The sequence below is a fragment of the Penaeus monodon genome, chromosome 37, assembly GCF_015228065.2.
Source record: "Penaeus monodon isolate SGIC_2016 chromosome 37, NSTDA_Pmon_1, whole genome shotgun sequence".
Lineage (NCBI taxonomy): Eukaryota > Metazoa > Arthropoda > Malacostraca > Decapoda > Penaeidae > Penaeus > Penaeus monodon.
In genome coordinates this window covers 21078409-21083284 of record NC_051422.1, presented here as the reverse complement: position 1 = coordinate 21083284, position 4876 = coordinate 21078409, and the positions used below count along the sequence as shown (strand labels likewise).

General features: G+C 36.0%; 1 protein-coding gene and 1 pseudogene across 2 annotated transcripts in view; one reads left to right on the top strand and one right to left on the bottom strand.

The window, feature by feature from the left end:
• The window catches only part of LOC119596057, a 12239-nt gene extending 11770 nt beyond the window's left edge, over nt 1–469 (top strand). For both annotated transcript variants that reach the window (XM_037945162.1, XM_037945163.1), the window contains exon 8: nt 384–469. The gene's annotated coding sequence lies outside the window, so the exon portion shown is untranslated. The remainder of the gene's footprint in view (nt 1–383) is intronic.
• Nucleotides 470–2550: 2081 nt separating this feature from the next.
• On the bottom strand, nt 2551–3464 carry LOC119596240 (annotated as a pseudogene).
• Between the last annotated feature and the right edge of the window lie 1412 nt (nt 3465–4876).

The window sequence follows — 4876 nt, the reverse complement described above, 5'->3', positions numbered from 1 at the left end:
TATTATTTTATAAGACATTATAATTACTATGATGTTATTGACATTAGTAACAGCAGTATAAGATAAAGTAAAATATTTTTGAATGTCAAGGAAAAGTGTAAACAGGTGAGACAGGCAGTACTCGTAATTGGCTCATTAATGACTTGGTACAAGTGTAGCCATCTATGTGTAAAAACAATAAAGTAAACTCACAGTGGGCATGGCATGTATGTACATGCCATTCCTGTTAGATTTGGGTTAATTTGTGCTTAATGAATTTTTACAATATGACTATATATGTTCTGACCATAATGGTAAGATAGTATTCGTGTAGTGAAGCATATACAAACCATATATTAAAAATGATTAAAATTAATATAAATTGATAAGATATATTTCTGCAGGTCAGAGGAGGATACGTATGGCCCGGACATCCTTGTCTGCAGAGTATGCAAGAATGCAAATTCAACTAACATCCTAGACCCACAGCGTGTTGATCCAACACTAGTGTCTCGTTTCCTAGGATTGCTAACACACTCTGACACAAAAGTCTTAGTGTCGATTATTGACGCTCTCCCAGCTGTTATCACCCATACAAAGTTGAACCCACATATGATCAACCAGTATCTCTCACTGTTAGATCACCAGAATAAGCAGGTTGTCTCTGCCATGTGCAGACAACTCTCAGAACTTGTTTGTCAAGGTGTACAAAATGATTCAAGCCAGGTATTGTTTTTTAACTTCAGGTCTTCTTAAACTTTGAGAGATATTATGTGATTTAATATTGTTTGTTATTATTATTGATAATTCATTATTGATGTTAATTTTATTGTCATTGTGAATGAGGATGATATTATTTTTATCATTATTATAATATTTGTTATTATTATTATTATTATTGTTATTATTGTTGTTGTTGTTATTGTTATTGTCATTATTACTATTATCATTAATAATATTGTTATTATTATGAATTATATAATCTTTATAATGATAATTATTAGTATCATTAGCTGTAGCAGTAAAGTTAGTATTACTAATATAAGAAGTAGTATTATTACAATCATTATTTGTTGTAGAGGGTAGGGCTAGGTGTCACAAAAATTACTCAACAAGCCATAATTTCTTAAATATATGAATTAATTAAAACAGAGTGTGTTTTTTTAAACCTTATTTGCCTCTTCTAGAAATGCCCAGTAGATTGTGATTATTGATGTTCAGTAAATATATTTTTTCATTTTAATATTTCATTTTGATTGGAACAACATGCCCCAGCAATGGGGCATGTTGTCTCAGGTCACGGGGTAAGTTGTCACAAATAAAAAATTATGAAAATACCACAGTAGAAGATATATTTAGCATAATATACCAAAATAACACATTTTTCAGGCTCTCTTAAAAGTTTAATGTCACTCTGTCTTATACCCAGCCAAAGCAGGACAATGAAAATCAAAAATTTTTGCAGCTCTGTTTGTCTGACCAGTGGTTGGGTAAGGCAGCTTCATAATTATGTCTTCTATTGAATGAAGACAACTGTCATTGTTATCTGGGAAAGAAAAACACTTTTTGCCATCAAGAGACAGCCTGCTTTGCATAAATGAAGTCTCAATTTCTTTGTCATCTGCATGCACACAGATTATTCTTCCAACATAATAGCGAACACTTTTCTTTCCACAGAACCACCACCAAAATATGATCATCTACATCCAATTGCTCAATTGTTGGAGAACGTATTTATTTGCCTCTCTTCAGGTTCCCTAACCTCATCATTACTTGCATCATCACAGATATCTTTATGGCTTATATCAGATTCACTTTCATCAGAACTGATTACTTTTTCTCTGCTTTGTGAAGATTTCTTTTCCTTAAGAACCCCAGAAACCTTTTTAATCACAAAAGAAGATGCTATATTCCTTTTTGATTTTTTAAAAGCAGCTTTGTTTTTCCTGATAGCTTCCTCTTCTATTGCTTTCTTAACTGGGGTATCTGTGAAAACCTGGGATCTTCCTTTCTTCCTTTTTATTGAGCTCTCTCTTCTAGGAGGTCGTTTCCCAAATGGTCTCACTTGCTCGGCACTTGATCTTCCTTCTTCTGTCAGACTTTGCTCAACAACATTTGGAGTGCTTGGTTGCACAACATCAACTGTCTCCTTGCTTATGATTTGGTTTTGTTTAGTACAGTTGGTTTCCTCAATTTCATCACAGCTCAATGTTGAGCTAGTTCCTGGAACTGCTTCTTCCAATGGCCTATCTGTTGTGTATGCAGACAAAAAATTTTCGGGTTGAAAAATATTTTTATCAAAAGGGTAGATTCCTGTAGCTTTGAACTCAGACATGATGTTGCTTGGTGTCATGGCTTTTGGGAATGCATAGGACACGATTTTAGGAATGACATGAATTGTCATTGACTTTCCTGCATTTTCCTTTTGTCGCATCCAATTATCAGATGCTTGATTCACATACGTTTTGAAAGGACCAAAAACAGATACATCCAGAGGCTGTAGCTTATGGGAACAATGTGGAGGAAAGCTCATCATTGTCATATTGTTTTCCTTAGCAAAATTTATCACATCTACAGATAGCCTATGTGAGAGCTTTGATTATCCAATAACAACAATATTGGCTGCTCAGCTGTGGGTTTGGCATACTTAATAAAGTATCTTATGTATTTTGAAAACCCTTCTTCCGCCATCCATCCTGTTGCTTTTGGGTGTCCAGTTGCTGAACTGCCTGGGGGTGCTGTGAGAAGCCAGTTTTCTTGAACATTCACTCTTGGAAAAACAAAAAATGGCAGAATATGGTTTCCCAGAGCATTCACTACACAGCAAACTGTAACCAGTGTTCCCCTTTCTTGAGAAACAGCAGAGCTCACTTGCTTTACTCCTTTTTTAGCAAGAATTTTGCATGGTCTTTAAACTGATGTTACACCAGTCTCATCCACATTCCATATCTGGTCAGCACCAAACCCACCGTCCCGACTGAGGACTTTTTCTAGGTCTTTGAAAAACAACCCTACTGTTGATTCATTAAAATTTGCCATTCTTTGAATTGATGTGCTCTCTGGCGTTCTTAGAAAAATATCTTTGTCTCTCTATAGAGCCTCTTGCCCAGTCTTTTCCAGCTCTCACATTTTGCATCCATGACTGTGGTATCTTCTCAAGTTTGTTGGCAAAAGCCCGTTTGAAAGCTAGTATCTACAGCTCATCTATGGTGATCCCATAAAAAATTGCAGCTGCTTTTTGAATGTAGTTGACAAGATCCCTTTCCATTTCATCACCTAACTTTCTTGTAACCAATATGAACTTGCTCCAAAGTGCCTTTTTTCTCCCATTTTTTCAAGTAATGTGCCAAAGTATGATAATTGATATCATGGGCAACTGCAACCTTGTGTATGCTCATTCCATTTTTCACTGACTGAATTGCTGCATCAAAAGTTTCTTTTGGCAGTTGCCCTCTGGTTGTCTTTTGCTGATAATTTTGCGCCATCTTTAAAAAAATAAATAAAAATATACACTTAGGTACAGATATGGCATGGTTGTGATGAACCAAATCAAAATTTAATTACTTTGATGAAAGATAACCAAGTTATTTTTAAATATTTGTAAACAGTAGTTCATAAATAACTATGGAGCAAACTGTCACAAATTTGTGACAACAAGCCCCAACGGTAGCCAACCATTATTTAGGCCCATATTTTCCACTAGAGTCGAAAATGATCACTGGAAGCACACATATAACTAAAATATAGCTGTTGTACACAATAAAAAAGAGACAGTTTTATTTATGAGTAAACCATAACAAAAATATACCTTTTTTCATGAGTAGACAAATCGTGTTCGATCTTCAAAATTCGAGGCTGGCTTGATAACTTTCCACACAACACAAGAACAAGATGTCGGCTGGTATGAACTGAAAGCTTACATGAAGTACTTCAACAGGCAACAACTCTCATTCAAATCACAAACCATTCTTAGGGGAAAAAGAGGCTGTGACAACTTACCCCAGAGACAACTAGCCCCACCCTCCCCTACATGTACATTCAGGATTTGAAGTCGGCTGTGGTGTCCAAAGAAGGAGAACTGGTTCTTTCTTATGTGAATGAGCTCTTCAGGACAGCTGAAAGGAAGAAATCATCAAGCAAAACTTATCTTGCTGTACTAGAAGCACTGCATTAAATTATTTAGTGATATGCTTAATGTGGTTCAAATCAACATGTTTTGATTAATTGCAACAGGTGTCCTCTAGGTGGATTGACAGGTGGGGTGCTTGTGCTACTCTTACGGTGTTTAGCAATAAGTGATCAGCTTGTCACAGCACAGGCTCATCTCATCATCCACTCCCTGGCCAATACTCTTGGACTGCCATTGAAGGACCTCTATATCAGACACCGCCAGTCTCTTGCTTGGGTAGGCCACTGATTTATCTTGGGTAATTTGGACCTCTTTCTCCCCCACACTGTTGAAGGATTTTTTAACCCAACAACGTGGGGAAAATGCTGTGCTCATTTTAGAATTTGTGAAATGTTTCTGCACATTGATGGCTCTGCTAATGCTTAGCCACAAAGGAATCAACTAGTAGACCTTGTGACTTTACCTGGCTTCACCTTTCCTTGAATTTCTGGGGAAAACATTTATTTTTTACTAATGCTATCAGTATCGATGGTGTTATTTTTGTTATAGAGATTATAATTACTATAATGTTAATGACATTAGCAGTGGCAATATAAGAAAAAATGTTTTCGAAAATCAAGGAAAAGGGTAAACGGGTGAGACAAGGAGAAACATGAGTTCATAATTGGCTCATTGTTGACTTAGTACAAATGGAACCATCTATGTGTAAAAACAATAAAGTAAACTCAGAGTGGACATGGCATGTATGTACATGCCATGGCTGTTGGT